The 21,369-nt window shown below is 33.0% G+C and overlaps 1 protein-coding gene across 1 annotated transcript in view; it reads right to left on the reverse strand.

Moving 5' to 3' along the window:
* The window catches only part of CDH18 (cadherin 18), a 498,169-nt gene that overhangs the window by 41,365 nt on the left and 435,435 nt on the right, over positions 1-21,369 (reverse strand). The gene's annotated exons all lie outside the window — the stretch shown is intronic.

Here is a 21,369-nt window from a genome sequence, read left to right on the forward strand (position 1 = left end):
ATACTTGGGGAAAAATAAAGAATAATTTAAATTAGAACTTAGTATGGAATTCATATATAACTCTGGTAAACATCAAAATATTACAGTTAATATTTTAAAATACTTCTTGCGTGCAGTCTTCTCATATTTCAGTAAGTTTATTAGTTCTGAGAAATAAGAAAAGATAAATGCTTGGTTTATTTTATGCATCAAAGCTAAAACTGAAGAATTCACAATGGAAAAATTAATGAGAAGGCAAAAACTAAACACATTAGGAAAAAGGGAATATATATATATATACACAGAAAATATTAAAGATAATGGATTTTTTAATTATCCATTAATTAATTATCCATTAAGAAAATGGATGGATTAGACATGCCATAGGTACTTTTAAAAGAGGTAGAAAATCAGAGTAGTACTACAATAACTAAAGAAACTCAATTTTTAGGTAAAAAATCAGGCCTAGATAATTTTATCTACAGTTAAAGATACAGGTAACTTCAGTCTTACACATCTTTTCCCCAGAAGACAGAGTAATGAGGAAATACTCTACAACTTGTTTTTTGTGGCCAGTAAAACTTTAATATCAATACCATATGCTCCCACTCATGAGAGATATTAGCTGTCATTGGACTAAACAAAATAATACCAAACCCACTCTGCTGGAATGGAAATGAAAGTCTGTCATCACTTTAGTTCTAGGAATGATTGCATAGTTTGGCATTAAACCAAGGAAAGAAAGAAGGGAGGGAGGGAGGGAGAGAGGAAGGAAGGAAGGAAGGAAGGAAGGCAGGTGGGAGGGAGAGAAGAAATGAAGGGAATTTTATAAAGCATAAAAGTTATCCAAAAAGTTAATGAATTAAAGGAGGGACAAAAAAACACATAGATGCTTATCTTAATACACACAGAAGAAAACAAAAAATAAAATGTAATATCCATACATTCTAAACAAAACAAAGCAGAATCAAAAAAAAGAAAACCTCTTAGCAATCTAGGAACAGAATGTATCCTCTCAAGCTGATTAAGGATACATTTAACAAACAACAAAAAGTACAACAAACATTATTCTTAATGGTCAAAAACTAACAAGAGTTAATAAAAAAAGCTATAAGGATCCTTGAAATAAATCTAACAAAGTATATGAAAGACATATGCAAAACATTTTATTGAATGTCATTAAAGTAGATCTAAAGTAATTAAGAGGTATATTGCCTATGTGGTTGGAAGACAAAATATCATAAATAAAGCCAGCCTCTCCAAATTGATGTGTATTTTTGATGTAATCTAATAGACATCCAATGAGAAATGAAGGCTGATTCTAAGATTTATAATTACTAAGATTGTCCAGACTTGTATGAAGTACAATAAAGGATAATTGCTTTACCATTTATCAAGCTTTATTATTTGGTATTAGAACCCAGGTCACTTTGACAGTGTCAAAGGGATAGACAAACAGAAACAGAAAACAGAACACAGCCAGAGATCCAGTATATATAGAAATTTAATATATGGTAATAATGCTATTGCAGATCAATGGGAAAAGTACAGATTGATCAAGAAATAGGTTTAGTAAAGCTTGTTACCACGTCATTATCATCATTATAAAATGGGCCATAACTACACTATACACAAAAATACATTTTAAATAATTAAGGACTTAAATGTATAAGGCAAAAACTATACATACTTTAGAAAAGATATTAGCATGTAATATATTAAAGCTCATGAAAGATTTCAAAATATAAAATGCACTAATCATAAAGGAAGCATTGATAAATTTGATTACAGTGAAATGTGACTTTTTTCATTTCCTCCAAATATGCCACAAAGAGGACAAAATGTCACAAAATGAGTGAAAATATTTGCAGCACACACAACTGACAAAGGATCTGTATCTCTAATATATAATGCAATGTATTGAATCAATAAGAAAAAGAGATAGCTCAATATAAAAATGGGTAAAACGAAGGACAAACATTTAACAGAAGTAATATAAATGGCAAATAAACGTGAAAAAGTTTTCAACATCAATAGTGTTTAAAGAAATACAGCTTAACCAAAATAAGTTATCATTTAATCTCAACAATATTGACACAATATCAAGAAGTCTGAGAAGATTCTCCAAGCGCTGGATTGGATATAGGCCAATGGGAATGACTGCAAATTAAAGTAAACCACATGTAATAATTCATACGGTTGTATACTCTCACGTCCAAGATGCAGCCATTTCCTTGGATCATATCCGAAGGAAAATCTCTTGAAAACATACACCACCAGCACAATTAACAGGAACAACAACAGGGAATTACAAATGTCCAACAACAGCTGAAGAGATGCAATATGTGATTATTTATATCATAGAGAAAATAAATGAATAGCAACATAGCTACAACATTAGGGACAATCTTAGAAACAAAATGTTGATTGAAATATTTTTTCAGAAATGTCTCAGAAGATTGCATTCAAATATGGTAGAATTTTGCAAAGCTGACAAAAAACATGCAAAACTAAATAACTGATCGCAGAATGAAATAGTATATTGTTGAGGATATGTTCCTAATAACACTAATTCTTAAGTACAGTGATATGTTAAAATTCATTTATTATTATGTTATGCAATACCTTCTTTGTAAGTGTTGAGTACTACATTAAATATACAGAAAAAAGTCACAAAAACATCTTAAAGTTAATATATTGTGTAGACTGCTTAATATATCACAGCTAATAGAATTGGCATTAATGAATTTTTGTCACTATACAGTGAAAGACAATGAGATGCTTATGTATTACATTAGATAATTAATTAATATAATATTTTATATTATAAAGATAAATAGATCCATGAAATTAAAATTAGTAAAATGCTAATTTAAATATTTGCTTATTTAGAGTGACTTATTCTGAAAAAGCATTGCTAAGCTTTTCTAGAAGCTAATACTTGATCTTTTTATAATTTTAAAACTGAAAGAGAATATTCAGCCTGAAATCTCATTCTGTAAATTACAAAATTGAAATTGACACTGTTTAAATGACATATCTTGGCAAAGCCAAGGTTATGGTTTACTTCTCAGGCCTTACTACTGCCACGATATAAATATATGTTTTCTATTGTACCCATTGTGTATTTGTTAGTGTAGCCCTACATTTCTCAACCAGGTATTTGCTTACATTTAAGAGCACACAAAAGCAATCTGTTCCAGAAATCTGAGGCACGAATAATATTATTAGTTTTAATCATTGGTAGCAGCAGCCTTAAAATGAGTAAATAGTTCTCTGCTCCTTTTCTGAACAGGAACGGTTAGAAGCAACCTCGGCGTATCAGAAAACTGTTTTGTAAGAGAGGATTCTGGAAAGACTGTATCTTGAGGAAGGACGAGAATAAAAAAACACCTAAGCATTTGACTGTTTTCAAGCATCACCTTCTCACTGCCCACCTCTGCAGCGCTCACGCTGTCCTTTGGAACTGGCATAGCCTGGCCACATTTCACACCTGGGTACAGGAAACTAAATCCTTCTGGATGGAAACAGACTCTCTCCATGTTGCTCCAATGTTATTGTATATCTCCAGTGTACAATTACTATTCCATCACTTAAGGATTAAAAGTACAGGGCTGGAATCAGACAGATATTGATTTTGTCTGTAGGCTTACTACCATTTTGTGTTCTGTGGGGAAGTTAAACTGAATCTAACCTTACTGTAGATGCAACTAGTGATCTGTAGGGCATGCACTGTCAGGGGAACCTCAGGAGATATGGATAAAGAGTTATGAAAAACAGAATGTCAGAGTAAGCGTAACGTCATTACTGATGCAAATGGAATAATTGCTATTTCCTAAAAGTAGGATGGTGTATAAAACCTGTAGCCTTAAATTCCAGATAATTAGAGCTGAAAACCCACTATAGTTTGGTAACCACTTGTGGCCTACCTACACTCATTCTAGTATTTTCTGCTCAATAATGAAATTAGCTAAATCTATATTAGTAAATTTGCAAGTTCCTTTGGGTTTTTACTTCTTATTTCCCACAGTCCTAGGGTTACTATTCTACCCTTTGAATGCCAATCACTTTACCTATAAATGTGAACATATTCATGTGTGTGAGAAGCACTTTGCTGAGGCAAAAATTGGATAGTGTCCCTGGAGTTCTTAATGCAACGATTCTATTATTGCAACTATTATTTTTAGGTCCATGCTTCATTTCTAAAAATCAGTTTTCAGTCCTCTTGATGGGAGAGTAAATAAAATACAGCATATTTAGACAAACGTCATTAGGAGGCCCTTTCCAGAACTCTTAAGGAACATGAACTTTGGAAAGTTATTTGTTATTTCTATACCTTAATTATTTAATCTGTAAACAGGAATAAGAATCATGTAACTTGCCAAACTGTGTTTTTGAGAAACAAGGAAGCTATGTAAACTTTAAAACAGTGAGACTGGGAGAGAGCAAAATACCAATTTTAATTCTTTCTGAAAATGAAGGACAAAACAGAATCAAGAACAAAATAGATGGAACACTGACAAACTTATACATGTGATTTTCGGCACAAACTATCCTGTACTATGTACAAATCATCCAGGTTTTATGCAATACAGGTGGAACAGGAGCTCACATCAGCAGAGCGCCCCCTATGGAGATAAGGATTCAGTGAAGGTTGTATCCCAGTGCAAATGCAAACTTCATGTTAAGATATGTAGAGGGGAATAAAGACACAGACCTACTAGAGAATGGACTTGAGGATACGGGGAGGGGGAAGGGTAAGCTGGGACAAAGTGAGAGAGTGGCATGGACATATATATATTACCAAACGTAAAATAGATAGCTAGTGGGAAGCAGCCGCATAGCACAGGGAGATCAGCTCGGTGCTTTGTGACCACCTAGAGAGGTGGGATAGGGAGGGTGGGAGGGAGGGAGACGCAAGAGGGAAGAGATATGGGGACATACGTATATGTATAACTGATTCACTGTTATAAAGCAGAAACTATCACACCATTGTAAAGCAATTATACTCCAATAAAGATGTTAAAAAATAAAAATAAATAAATAAATAAGATATGCAGAGGATTCACAATAACTTGAAAAATAATCCATTTTATCTAGTGAGTTACTTTGAAAATCTGATATGTACTCGCTACTATGTTGGGCTCTAGAGAACACAGAAACGGTGAACTATGCCCCCCTCTAGATTTCCCATTACCAATATGGATTGGAGAAAACAGATTCAATAATAGTATTTTTTCAAATTGTCTTCTTTGAAATTTGACTTATGTATGTAACATATGTTTACCCCAAAGCCATTATTACTTAAATATGCCCTCCTAAAAACCTAAATCATATTCATTAGTATATGTAGCAAGGTTTACTAGGGAATTCAGTAGATTTCTAATTATTCATATTCTGAAGTTAGTATTAAATAGTTGGAAAATATATAAATATATTAAATTTTCTTGTTTATATCATGTAGATTATTTTTCTGAAAATGTGGTTTCATTCTTTTTCTTTATGAAAATTTGCTCACAATGAAAAACCTTATATACTACTAAAATACTAAACTGCAGTGATTACAAATTTAATTAAATGATTACATTTATAGCTGTCTAAATTTCATAAATGTCCACGCTTATAACAATGCATTAAAAAATTTTATTTTATTTTTTTCCCCCCCTTTCCCCCCAAAATTTTATTTTTGTGGTCTGCTTCTTTGATTTCTATGAAAAGATTTCACTATAAGCAAATATCTACAAACCAAAACAGTCTGCACTCTCAAAAGTTAATATGCACAGGTGATAGAACATTTTAACATGCTTGGCTAATATTTTATTTATGAACAAACAGGTTTCCACCATTTCCTTAATCAATTTATATAAAAATAAGTTTTGCAAACAAGTAAGTGCTCAAGTGAATCTCAAATATTCCACATGATATATCTGTTTGGAAACAAAGGTAGTTTTGATATTTTTTCTTGTCTTTTTAAAATCTTGTATATGGAAGTCATTTAATATATAGGCAAAAAATAAGATAAAATAGTTAATAAGTAATAGAAACTCATTAATATGTATTTAATATATGTAAGAATTACTTTATGGATAAAATTATCACAATGTCTGGTATGTGCCTGGTGTCCCTAATATGCCCTTTTTTCTCTCCTTCTTTCCCTTCTTTATATCTTATTTAAATATTAATTGAGAAATCAAATATTGTAATAAAAATAATTTGTCATAATGGATAAGAATATATACCTGATATCTAGTAGATTAATCCTCAAACATCTCTTTCCTGTAGTCAAACAAAATGGTTTAAAATAAAACATTCTGTGATTATTATACAATAGAAAACTAAAGCAACCCTACATGTTTTAGATCACTTACTTATTTCATAATAGTTAAAGAAAACTAATACTTGCCTAGAAGCACCTTCAAAAATTATAAGGCAATTAGAAATGCATCACTCAACACTCATTCCATGCATTTATTTAATTTTTTTTCAGTTTACAATATAAAATCTTATTAACGCCCTGATCATCAATAAAGATCCCAGGTTGAAGTGAATTACTTAAAATAAATCTCAGCTTCCTTAAGGATATTATTTTTTTCCTAGTTACTCATAGATCCTCCAACACTTCTAATATGTCTTTAGTGTTATTGCCTGAGACTAGTATAAGTTGGAGGCTTCAAAACTTTGTCATATTTTTGATTTCAAGAATGAACACTGTCTTTGTTCTACAAATCAGAACTGTAGTCAAAATAATTCACCTCTATGTGAAAATCATTACATTGGGATGGGCAATCTAAGTATTTGCTATTGATTATAAAATTAATTAAAAACAAGTTTTAAAAAAACTCTTAAAATGTCACAATTGGCCCATTCAATTATATTAAAGAATCTAACAAATGTAATGTTTATTTTCTATGTTTTAAGTAATAATTCAGTTTTAACATTTATTTTCCATCTTGGTCTATTCCTCCGTAATGCCTATGAACTATTATAGCTTTTATCTTTGTTAGGGTTCCCAAAATTCAGCTTGTAATCAACTATTGTTCTGTCCTTTGAGCTTATATTTGCAGTCATACTTTTATGCTGCCTAAATTTCACTAATAAAATAAATCATTTTATATTCTTTTTCATTTTCTGGGTGAGCAATATAAGGATAATAAAAATTTTCTTATATACAGCCAACACCTCAAAGTGGTTTTGTTAATTATAAAAAAATAGCTAACAAGAATTCATTACTACAAATTAGATACATATACATTTTAAATAGTTGTATTAAAATATTTGACTACATAATCATTCACCAATCTCAGATCTCTGGATGTAGAGATAAAGTCTTATCTCTGAGAATGGATGGGCTGCTTGGGGTTACTGTCATCAATCCTGCAAAAACCACATGCACTGCCTCAACGAAAAATCCAAAATTGATTTAATCCAAGTGAAAGAAAACGTGAAGATAAATTCAAAATAATTTAAGTACAGCAACTTTTTAAATGAAATTCCCTGAAGTTTTATGTTTATTATATAATTTATATAATATTATAAATTATATATATTTTATATATATATAAATAAAACTGTTGGTATGCATGGAAGAGAGTCCAGTGTTTACGGTCAAAGTTGTCATGATAATTAAATAGATAAATATTAGCATTTATAACAAATTGTGTGTGTGTGTGTTGTAAATTCATATGTAAAGTAAATTAATCTTGATTCTTACCGCTCATTATATACAAAACATGGCTCAAAGTAAACCATAGACCAAAACATAAAACCTTACATTTAAATATATAATAACTAATATGGTGAAAGATTTATCACCTTATGTTTTAGCAAACATTTCTTAGATAGTGCCAAAAAAGTCAAGAATCATAAAATAAACCAAAAATATACAATTATACTTTTTCCTAAAACTTACCCTTCCTCGAACAGCTCTGTAATGTTTATTAAGAAAATGAAAAGATAAGACACAGAATATGAAAAAATATTTGAAAAGCAGATACCTGATAAAGTCATATATCCATAATATATTAAAATCTCAAAACTAAATTCTAAAAGGCTAAACAACCTTATAAAAATGTGCACAAATTTTAACAGCAATTTCACAACAGCAGATGTATAGATGTAAGCATATAAAAATATTTTCAGCATCACTAGTCTGTAGTGAAATGCAAACAATGTTATGTCCCTACACACTAGAATGGCGGGGGGGGGGTGGATACACTGACAATGTCAAGGCTGAGGAGTAACTGTTGGTGGCAATGCTAATAGCCACTTTGGGAAAAAATTTGGCATATTTTTGTAACTTAAACATACTGTTTGGCCCAACAATCCCACCTCTACCTCTTGACCCAAGGTAAACTAAAACATATGTCCTCAGAAAATCTGATTGTAAATATTGATAGAAGCTTTATTCAGAATAGCTAAAAGGTGGAAAAAGGTCATATTTCCATCAACATATTTTAAAAATAAACAAAGTGTGGTATATATAAATATGAGAATAACTAGTAATTACCTATTGATAATGTCATGGACAGATATCAAAAGCATATGCTACATGAAAAAAAGCCAATCAAAAGAGTCTATATGTTTTACCTTTCATTTTTATTACATCTAGGAAAAGCAAGACTATTGATTCAGAAATCAATCACTAGTTTCTAAGATTTGGAAGCAGGGGAAGGAAAATCATTTCAAAGAGAACTTTCTGAAAATGATAGAATTATGCTATATCTTTTTTGTGGCATTACTCATATGACTAGATGTCTCTGAAAAGTTCACCAAAATTTATACTTAAAAAAAGTGATGTTACTATGTAAATTACTCCTTTATAAATCTGACTTTTAAACAAAACAGTGGTATATTCTGAGATTTTTGACTTGGAGCCAAGAAATAGTATCACTTAGTTTAGATATTAATTGTATTATGAATAATGATATTAGATTTTTAAATTTAAATATTATGGAAATAAAGCTTTAATTAATAAATATTTGTTTTAAAATGTGTAAAATGGCCCAAAAAATCACAAAATTCTCAGAGACAAATTTTACAAAAGATGCATAATACTTCCACATGAAAACTACAATACATTTCTGGGAGAAATCAAGGAATAATTAAATAAATGGATATATACCATATACATGGATTAGAAGATTTGACACTATTAAAATGTCAATTCTCCCCTCATGATTTATAAATTTTAATCCAGTACCAATCCAAATCTCAGCAGCTTTTTTCTTGTTTTGGTAGAAATTGGCACACTGTTTCTAAAACTTACAAGGAAATGCAAACAAAAATCCAGAATTCTAAATCCATTGTGCAAATGATGATCACAGTTGTAAACCTTTTGCTTCCTGATTTCAAAATTCTCTGTAAAGTTACAGTAATGAAGATAATGTGCCATTGGCATACAGACACATATAGTAGTATAGACAAAGAAATCAATAGAACAGGAAAGAGTGTTCAAAAATAGTAACAGGCGTATATGGTAAATTGATTTTTGTCAAATTTTCCAAAGTGATTCAGTCATTTTCCTGTATGGGAAAATAATCTACTCCCATCCCTACATCACTGAGGCACAAACAATTCTAGATGAGGGTTGAACCTAAACTTAAGAACTAAAAATACAAAGCTATTAGAAGAAAATATTCACAGTCCTGGGTAGGCAAACATGTTATAGACAAGACAAAGGGATGACATTATAAAAGAAAAACTGATAATGTTAACTCATGATAATTAAAATTTTCTGCTCTTCTAAAAATACAGTTAAGTAAACAAAACAGCAAGGCTCATAATGGAAATATTCATATTATGTTATATCTCCAAGAATTTATGTTCAGAATATAAAAATAATTCTTACAATATTTAATTATAAGAAATCAACGCAAAACAAAGTGGGCAAATGGTATCACAGAGTAATATATACATATGACCAGTACAGAAGTGAAAAAGTGTTTAGCATCTTTTATTATTAAATATACAGAAATTAGTAACACAATGTAACTCTACTACACTCCCAAATGAGTGGCTAAAATTTGAAGAGATTATCCACTCCAAATGATGAGGCACAGAGTTAGAATTCTCATGTTTTTATTTTATTTGTTTTTATTTTTTTATATATTGCAATTTTAATTCAATCGCACAAAGGAAGTTAGCATGTAAGAAATTTAAATGAAACAGTATGGTAAAAGTAGCAGAGAACCAAAAGCTCTAATAAGGAAGTACACCTAAAGCATGAGAATTCAACATTCATTAGTGTTCCATCTTCAGTTATGATTGACACTTGATGCTTGCAAATTTTGAAACAAACTTTGAGATCATGATGACTATCCTGAAGAGATTTCAGCACCAGCACTAAGATTTGTACATTCACTTGGTTCGCCATTGACTTGTTAGCCATTTACATAGTGTATAGTACAGATTTGTCCCAAGTCAGATCACAGTGTTGAAGGAAAGAAGTACCTTCCTGTAATTAGAAAGGACCCCCTAAACTGCACTCAGCTTAAGACATCCAATGTACAAGAGCACGAAAACCATCATAATATTGCGGCTCCAAGGAACATAGCTTTGATAAGGAAAATAACCTAAGCTTCTGTTTCCCATTTTAATTACTGAAATCTCTAACAATGACAAATGTTAAACAATATTGAAAAATAGTTTGTTTTTCATAAAGTTAAACGTGCACATATTGTGTGATGGAAACATTCAACTCATAGGTATTTATCCAGAAAAACGAAAACATAGCCATGCAGATACTGGGGTACAAATATTTATAGGAGCTTTACAAATAATAGCCCCAAATAGGAAACAAATTGACCGCTCACCAACAGAAAAATAGACAAATTATGTTATACTCATAAAGGAATATTATTTATAAATAACAAGAAATAAATTACTGCTACTAAGAAATATGGATTAATTTCAAAATATTATGCTATTCAAAAGCAGCCCAAAGTATATATACTGTATGCCCCAAATCTTATACACTTGTTGATTCCATTTATATGAAATTCTATAAATTGAACATGACAGAATAAATCACAATATTGTTACCTCTGAGGAATGAAGGGTAAGAGGATTGACTGTAAAGGAGAACCACTCTGAAGGTACAGAAATGTCCTGTATCTTGATAGGGATGCGATTACATGGAAGTGTGCCTTTGAAAATCCACTGAAGTGTAAGGAGATCTGTACGTTTTAGTAAATGTCAATATTATCCTTTTTTAAAAAAAGAACCCTTAGTTAAGGAGAATAGAATGCTCATACATCCTAGACAGGATCCTATTCTAATTACTGGCATACAGTTGATTGTGGGCATCAACTAAGTAAGTGTTACACAAAATCAATCATAGTTAAGAGAGTTTAATTAATGTATTTTAATAGGGCTCCAATGTAGAATCATTTTCTAAATGTTGACATAGGTGCTAGAATATTTTATCATTATATATAATAATTTTAAAAAATGTATTTCTAACTTTTTGATCTGTGTGCTACTTTTTAGTAGTTTCCAAAACATAAGTTTGTCCCTAAGCCCCATGAAGATGTACCAAGTAATGACTGAGATTAATTTAGCATATAGTTCAGTCATATTTATAATAATGATAAGAACTGACATTTATTATGACACCATGTGCCAGATACTGGGTGAAGATACTTCAGTTAATCCTTACTGTAATCCTTTGTTATAGATAAGAAAATATGTAATATTTTTGTTAAATAATTTCCCCAAGTTCCAACTACTTATAATGAATGGAAACAGAATCTAACTAGAGCCTCTCTTACTTCAGATTTAGTATTCTTAAGTATTATGCATTACTGCCTACTAGAAAATGTAAGGACTTTATTGATAATACAATGATAATTAATTAGATATAAATCAATACCCTTCATGAATACAGAAGTAAAAGTGGAGAAGTATATATAATGAAAACAATAAAAAAGCCAGAGCAGTCTACATTTATTAAAAAATATCTAAAATGTGTCCAGATTCATATACAAGATATTAAAACATCTTTTCTATAACCTTAAATTCTTACAATTTCAAGGAACAAGAAAGGTGAGACTTAGGACAGTTAGTGTAATTTTGGAACTGAATACAAACATTTTAGAGTGGAATTTTTCTGCATAAAATGAAATCTATTGGTTGAGATCTTTAACTCACATATTAAACATACACACTAATTTCAGAGTCAGTCATTGAATATAGTTACATATTTATTAAAAACATATGTTAAACATTCTCTTTTTGAAAAACATTTGAGAATACTTCTAGAAATATATGCTCTTAGTATGTGCACTCTTGGTATATATCTAGAGAAGTTTTTCACATGCAATAAGAACCATGTATAAGACAAGTAATATCAGCAATATTAATAACACCTGAAGCTATAAAAAATAGAAAACAACCCAAAGCCATTGGAAGTTGTATGCATTAGTTAGTTGAAATACATTTATTTTCTCATCACAGTGAAAATGAATAAATTTTTGCTGTACTTCTCTACGTGGATGAATCTTTAAAACATAGCACCAAAAAAAAAAAAAAGAAAATTCACAGAAACTGCATATAATATTAGGCCACTTATATTTACAATGCCCATGAGTCAATAAATACAAAGATGTAGTTATATACATAAATATAGATAAATGGCCAAACTGTATTTGGTAAAACTATAAAGAAAACAAAGGAACAAATAATACAAAATTCAATATTGATGAGCTCTGGGTGGAATGGAGAGGAATGTCACAGTGAGGCACATGTAAAGCTTGTTTCTTCAAGGCGGGTGGCTCTTAAATTAGTGTTTATTTTATTACTTAAACTGACTATATACTTAAGATATCAATATATCAATATTTGGTATATCTTACAACACCAGTTGAAAAACAGTTGGTCCAATTATTTGAATGTATCCATATATTAATAGAGATATGTGTGTACATACATATACATATCTTCATTCATTATTTCAAATTTTGTTCTAATTGCCAACTAAGCACAATTTTCATAGTTGTGTTTATCAGTGTCTTCCTTTAAGGGTTTTACAATTTGTACTTTTATAAAACTTTCTCTTTTCCTAAGTCATAGTCATATTATCCTACATTTCATTTAAGGTTTAATTTTTTTCTTCCACAAATTGGAAGTGCTTATTTTTTATGGTTGTGAGGTAGCTAAATAAGTGTACTTTCATTTTCAGAGCCAGATGACATACCTCTGTCTTCAACTGTTTGTTGCAGTGTCTGTCCATTCTCCCCACTGCCCTGCCAATAACACTGTCTTTTAGCAATTTGCATGGTTTTCAAAGGATGCAAACTGTATTAACACATTTCTTTTTCAAAATTGCTACGTGGTTTAATATGTCATCAATGTTAGTATATTTTGCTTTATGTGTTTGTTTGAAAATGATATGTATTCTTTAAGTTTACTGCAAAATATATATACATATATATGTAGTTAAACTCAAGTGTTTTTCTTTTGATCTTTGAAACACTTTTATCATTATTGACTTTTTGGTCTGCTTAATAAAATGTTTCTGAGACAGATCTGTTACCATTTTCCTCCATGATTATATTTTTTATTTTGAATGCATTTAATTAGGTGCATACAAGTTCCAAATGGTTACATCTCTGGGCGACTTTCTTATCATGATGATAGCTTTTTGTTTTAAAGTATATTTTGTCTGATACTAACAGTTCTGCCAGATTTCTTTTGGTTAGTATTGTCTATTTTTTATTGTATTCTATTATTTTAAAGCTTTCTATATCTTTATATCTTATCACGTGCCTATTAGGAATAACATAAAGATTATTTTTTCTTATTTCACTCCAGTATGGTAACATTGTTTGTTTATCTCATTTATGCCACTTTGGTTATTAATATATATTTTTACTACTTTATTGTGGGCTTCAAATTTGTCCTAATTTTTCTGTTTTTAATCCTTTGTAATATTACTTTCCAGTAGATTAAGGTTTTATTCTTATTAAATTTCCGTTCTAATTTTACATCTGTATACTAAACTTCTTTTATTTTTTTAATCTATAAATGTTAACATGCTTGTGTAACTCTGGAAAATCTAAAAACAATTGGCATCTTCACTTTCTTCCTGAACATTACAAGAACTTTTATTTTATTTATTTATTTATTTATTTTATTGTTGGCTGTGTTGGGTCTTTGTTGCTGCGCACGCGCTTTCCCCACTTGAGGCAAGCAGGGGCTACTCTTCCTTGCAGTGAGTGGGCTTCTCATTGTGGTGGCTTTTCTTGTTGCGGAGCACGGGCTCTAGGTGCGCAGGCTTCAGTCCTTATGGCTCACGGGCTCTAGAGCGCAGGCTCAGTAGTTATGGCACACAGGTTTAGTTGCTCCATGGCATGTGGGATCTTCCTGGACGAGGGCTCAGACCCGTGTCCCCTGCATTGTCAGGCAGATTCTTAACCTCTGCGCCACCAGGGAAGCCCTATAAGAACTTTTAAATGCTTTAATTCCAATCAAGTCTTGCAAGTTTATGCCTATAAGTTATGGTGATGATGATGATGCTTGAGGTTTTGTTAATCCGTCAAATTTGACATTTTATGTTATTACAGAGTCAGTGTCCTCATGTGCACCGTTTGCTTTGTCATCATTCTTTATTGAATCTTAAACCTTCCTTCTGAGATAATTTTCTTTCTTTCTAAGAACTTCCAAAGTAACAATGTTAAACTCCTCAACTTTAGTTGTTCGAAAACGTTTCTGTTTCACACTTGTCAAAGAATCATTGAGGCCAAGGTGATGTGAAATGACATGTAAGAAGTGTCACGTACTCAGTGTTTCTAATAGGTCACATTTTCACATTTTCACTTACTCTACCCAGAACTAAGTTGAAAACAGAAGACATGCCTTATCTTTACGCTTTGTTTGGCAGGATGTGAGTGTGAATGTGTGTATGTGTGTGTGTGTGTGTGTGTGTGTGTATGTGTGTGTGTATCTTGGTTCACCCTATATGACTGTCATGTTTTGGAGCCTTAATTTCTTTGGGAGTATTTTGTCATACTGAAAAAAATAACTACGTGGTATTACTTATGATTTAAAAGGAACATTATGGCAGATTAAAGGAGGCAAGGGTTAAAGACTATTTAGAAACCTATTGCAATAATCCAGTGGGAGTGATGGTTGTTTAGACAGGGGTGGGAGCGATGGAAATAGGAAGAAGTGGTCGCCTCATGGATATTTTTAAAAATATATCTGACAGAAGTGTCTGATGAACTGGAAGTGCAGCATGACAGAAAGAGAAGAGTCAAATATGACCCTGGGTGATTTACATAGTGATCTGAAGACTATGACTATCACTGTTGAGATGGGTAAGTCTCTGGAGGAGCAAATTTACAAAGAAATTGGATTTTGAGGAAAAGTTTTACTTAGATCATGTTGAGTTTGAGACTTCGGAGAAAAGACATCAGGGTGGCTAATATGGTATTCAGGGAAAAGGTGACCAAGCTGCTGCAGATTTAAATTCAAGAGTTATCTCTATGTAGATGTTAACAAAAGTCCATTAGATTGAATGAGATTACTTGGGCAATAACTCAAGAAAAGTCTGAGGACTGAAAATCGGGAGGTGCCACAATTCAATGAATGAAGAGATTGGGAGGAACTAAGCAGCACGCCAAGAAAGAAGAATCGGTGATGGAATAAGAATGTTGTTTCCTTTAGCTAAAGAAAGAACTTGTTTCTTGAAGGAGTTGTGTCAACTGTCAGATTTGCAAATTTTTTGAGCAAATGGAGGCATGAGAACTATACATTGGATTTTGCAGTATGAAGGACAAGAGTGATTTTGGTGAAGTAATAAAGATAAAACTCTTTAGAGTGAGGTTGAAAGAGCCTGAGAGAAGAGAAAAGGCAGACAGTGAATATAGGCAATTCTTTCAAAGAGTTTTTCAGTCAAGGTAATGAAAGAGTAGAGGTGTATCTGGAGGGAAACACTGCATCAAGGAAGGTTTTTGGGTTTTGTTTGCTTGAGTTGCTTTTATTTTCAGATAGAAAATAAAGCCTGTTTTTGAGGACAGGGGAATTATGTACCAGATAAGGAAAAATAAAAATACAGGAAAGAGGAGAAATTATTAATGGTGCAATGTCTCAGAGTGAGCAAGGAAGGACAGGATTCAGGGCACACATAGCAGGATGGCCATAAGCATGGCAAGAAGAGTTCATTCACAGTAACCTGACAAAAGTCAGATTTATGGGGATTATTGCCCACAGTACTAGTTAGGTTGGTAGATATGATAGAAGGAAAATGTGGACACTCTTTTCTGACCGGTCTTATTTTATGTCACTAGAGAAGCAAGATTATCTGATGCATGTAAGGAAATTTTTAAAAGTATTGAAAAATTGTAGAGAGAGGAAAACGATAAAATACATATTTAGCAGGACAGTATATAATTGCTTGAGTTACTTGAATTTCTTTTGAATAAACAAATGTGTTCTAATTCTTTTAGAATTTGATACTGAGATTGGGATAGTGCAATTAGTAATCCCTCAATGTATTGACATATTGGGTAAACAATGACCAAAGTAGAATGTATTAGATATTATAATTGTCTGATCAAACTCCTCCTCATGTGTAGAATCCAAGAGTTTTGAATGGAATTGACTGCAAGTGAAGATAAAAATATGAACCTCGAAGGTCCTGAGCCAATGTGGACAATCCCATATATTTTGCTACACTACGTAATTAAATTGTGGGCACATTTCAAGTATTAAATATTATTTTTAAAGACAGTGAATGGAGGTTAGTTCATAAATGACTTAATTGGAGCAATGTTTTTAATGGTTATCCAAAGTGACAATTTATCTCACCCTGGGTGTGAATGAGGTTGAGTGTATCTCACCTTAAGGTGGCATTCATCCTGTTAATATACTAAAAGTTAACATAGTACTAGTTGCTTGTTACTATAATATAGCAACATTAAAGCAAAATATGAGATAAAAAGAAATGCAGAAATGGAAAAATCACAGAGAAATGGAGATAGATATCTGATCTAAGTAAGCCTGAAGCCTGATTCACCTATGAAATTTGCAGGTAAATGAACCAATAAATTTATTTTAAATCTTAGACCAAATTGAATTATTTTTTGATATTTTGGAGTAATCTGTCATATGGCTATAGGTAACTAATACACTGACCCATGCATGTATAAATAAAAATTTCAGAAAAGTATTTTATTGTATTACTTTTGATCATTGGTTAAAGCAATGCCAGTTTCTTTGTGTACTATTCCCTTTGTGTGCCAAGGAAAAAGGGCCCATTAGGAACCTCTGTGTGCTAGGGAAATTCCTAATATGAACGCATTGTGGAAGACAAATTTTATACATCAAAATAAGCACACTGACAATAACAAAAGAATGTGTAGAAGTCAAAGGGACTTAAAACCACCCACTCTTCGGTAACAGGGTTTTATATTGCTAGCTGTAGCTGCTAACAAAAATTAATTTCAGATTAAAAGGCAACAAGGAATGAGTTCATAAAATCTAAATTTAATTTCCATTGCCTGCAGTTAACAATTGGACTAACTTTGAAATTTGTGGATCCTAATCTTTGAATATGTTTGCATGAGAACTGAGGGTGAAAAATGAGAAAGATTCAATGAATAAACAACATGTACACATTGGTTTCTGGACTTGAATTATGCATATAATCTGAGAGAAAAAATGAAACAGGGAGCTGAGGCTAATCTTCATATCTATGCACAAACATTCAGTTGTTGTTATTGTTGCTTAAACTGTGAACTCTGGAGACAGCAGAACCTTTTGGACTCATTAGAAGTATGAATAAACAAGCATCTCTTTGACTTTGACTCCTTTGGAGTACAACTGTCATGCAAGCAATTAATGAAAGAGAGTCCCATTTTGGTGTATTGATCAGATAGAATACATTCTCACATTCAGTGCATAGAACAAGGAGAAATAGAATATTTTAGGTAAAATGGGAAATATACAGTGATCATTGCAATGTGTAGTGAATGATGAAGTTGTTGGGTAATTAAGGTGGGTGGAGAAATGAGGGCAAAGAATATTCATGGATCAACAAAATTTTATTAACCCAGTTCTATATGCCAGGAAATTTACAAAGAACTTGGGAATACTCTGATAAACAAAGACAAAATAGACCTGATTCTTAGACTTGAGATGTTCACAATGTAGTAAAGGTGAAAAATATCACAATAAAATGTGATAAGTGCTATATTCAAGACTAGTAAGTGATGAGCGTTATTCTAAGGCCCACATAAAGTTAGAATACAGAAGGGAAGGAGCTGTAAAGTTTGCCTGAGAAGTTGAGAAAAATTTCACAGATGTTGTGACATTTGAAATAGTTCTTGAAAGAAAATAACTGGTTGTAAAGCAGAAGAAAATGAGAAGAGGGCTTTGAGAGATGAAAGGATTATAAAATTATTTAAAGAACGTGGCCTGTTTGAAGGTCTGTGACTAAAAGCGTGATATACATTTTTCAGAGGATTAAGCTGAGAACAGAGGGCCAAATATTATAAAGAGAAACCACATATGTCGCATATGAAGTTTATTTCTCAGGCAAACAGGACATGTGTATGTGTGTGAGTGACTGTGTGTGTGTGTGCATGCCCATGAGAGTAGCACTACATGGAACTATGACATAAATCAAATTGTTATTAAAAACAATGTTTCTTAAACTTAATTTACATTAGAATCACATAGGTCAGTGTTTTTTCAAACATTAGAATGAATGAGAATCACCTACAGGGCCTGATAAAACCCAGGACACTGGGCCACAACCAGTTTCTAATTCATGGGGGTCCCAGATATTTGGTCAAACATTATTCTGTGTGTTTTTGTGAGCCTGTCTCTAGATAAGATTAACATTTAAATTGGGAGACTGAGTAAAGCAGATTGTTCTCCATTATGTGAGTGGGCGTTATCCAGTCAGCTGAAGACCTGAATAGAACCAAGGCTAATCCTCCTTCAAATAAGAGAGAATGCTCTCGCCTGCAGGCCTTTGAGGCATTGGCTCTCCCTGGTTCTGGCCTTAAGATGTACCCTAGGACATGGGATCTGAGGATTTTAGACTCGCCAGCCTCTATAACTGCAGGAGCCAACATAAGCCAATTCCTCAAAATGAATCACCTTATTGATTCTGAATCCTACTGGTTCTGTTTCTCTGTAGCACCCTAAATAATACAGGTACAGTTGACAGCAGAATGCAGGCTAATCTTTATTCATCTCAAGGCTGATTCCATGAATTATCCACTCTATGAAATCTTCACTGGTCCTCTTAGAGAGATTAAGTCACCATGTTTTCATGTTTCTCTAGTCCCTAAAAAATTTATCACTACAACTCCCTCTTGCGAGAGCATTGCAATCACAACTAACTGCTGAACAATCATCTACAGGAAGACACTGGAACTCACCAAAAAAGATATCCAACATCCAAAGACAAAGGAGAAGCCACAATGAGACGGTAGGAGGGGCACAATCACAAATAAAATCAAATCCCATAACTGCTGCGTGTGTGACTTACAAACCGGAGAACACTTATACCACAGAAGTGCACCCACTGAAGTGAAGGTTCTGAGCCCCACGTCAGCCTTCCCAACCTGGGGGTCTGGCAATGGGAGGAGGAATTCCTAGAGAATCAGACTTTGAAGGCTACAGGAATTTGATTACAGAACTTCAACAGGACTGGGGGAAACAGAGACTCCATTCCTGGAGGGCACACACAAAGTAGTGTGTGCACTGGGACCCAGGGGAAGGAGCAGTGACCCCATAGGAGACTGAACCAGACCTGCCTGCTAGTGTTGGAGGGTCTCCTGCAGAGGTGGGGTGTGGCTGTGTCTCACCATGAGGAAAAGGACACTGGCAGCAGAAATTCTGGGAAGTACTCCTTGGCGTGAGCCTTCCCAGAGTCCACCATTAGCCCCACCAAAGAGCCAGGTAGGCTCCAGTGTTGGCTCGCCTCAGGCCAAACAACCAACATGGAGGGAACCCAGCCCCACCCATCAGCAGACAAGCGGATTAAAGTTTTACTGAGCTCTGCCCTCCAGAGCAACACCCAGCTCTACCCACAACCAGTCCCTCCCATCAGGAAACTTCCACAAGCCTCTTAGACAGCCTCATCCACCAGAGGGCAGACAGCAGAAGCAAGAAGAACTACAGTCCTGCAGCCTGAGGAACGAAAACCACATTCAGAGAAAGATGCACAAAGTAAAAAGGCAGAGGACTATGTACCAGATGAAGGAACAAGACAAAACCCCAGAAAAACAACTAAATGAAGTGGAGATAGGCAACTTTCCAGAAAAAAAATTAGAATAATGATAGTGAAGATGATCCAGGACCTTGGAAAAAGGATGGAGGCAAAGATCGGGAAGAATCAAGAAATGTTTAACAAAGACCTAGAACAATTAAAGAACAAACAAACAGAGATGAACAATAAAACAACTGAAATGAAAACTACACTAGAAGGAATCGATAGCAGAATAACTGAGGCAGAAGAATGGATAAGTGACCTGGAAGACAGAATGGTGGGATTTACTGCTGTGGAATAGAATAAATAAAAAAGAATGAAAAGAAATGAAGACAGCCTAAGAGACCTCTGGGAAAACATTAAACACAACATTCGCATTATAGGGGTCCCAGAGGGAGAAGAAAGAGACTAATGACCCGAGAAAATATTTGAAGAGATTACAGTTGAAAACTTCCCTAATATGGGAAAGGAAAGAGCCACCCAAGTCCAGGAAGCACAGAGAGTCACAGGCAGGATAAACCCAAGGAGAAACACACTGAGACACATAGTAATCAAATTGGCAAAAATTAAAGACAAAGAAAAATTATTGAAAGCAGCAAGGGAAAAATGACAAATAATATACATGGGAACTCCCATAATGTTAACAGCTGATTTCTCAGCAGAAACCTTACAAGCCAGAAGGGAGTGGCATGACATATTTAAAGTGATGAAAGGGAAGAACCTACAACCAAGATTATTCTACCCAGATGGAAAATTATATTCCATGAAAATGGAAATCAAAAGAAAGCTGGAGTCACAATACTCATATCAGAGAAAATAGACTTTAAAAAAAAGAATGTTCCAAGAGACAAGGAAGGACACTACGTAATGATCAAGGGATCAATCCAAGGAGCAACATTCGCATTATAGGGGTCCCAGAGGGAGAAGAAAGAGACTAATGACCCGAGAAAATATTTGAAGAGATTACAGTTGAAAACTTCCCTAATATGGGAAAATATAAGGCAACTGCTAACAGCTATAAAAGAGGAAATTGACAGTAACACAGTAATAGTGGGGGACTACAACACCTCACTTACACCAAGGGACAGATCACCCAAACAGAAAATTAATAAGGAAACACAAGCTTTAATTGACACAACAGACCAGATAGATTTAATTGATATTTATAG

The sequence above is a fragment of the Physeter macrocephalus genome, chromosome 8 (assembly GCF_002837175.3).
Source record: "Physeter macrocephalus isolate SW-GA chromosome 8, ASM283717v5, whole genome shotgun sequence".
Lineage (NCBI taxonomy): Eukaryota > Metazoa > Chordata > Mammalia > Artiodactyla > Physeteridae > Physeter > Physeter macrocephalus.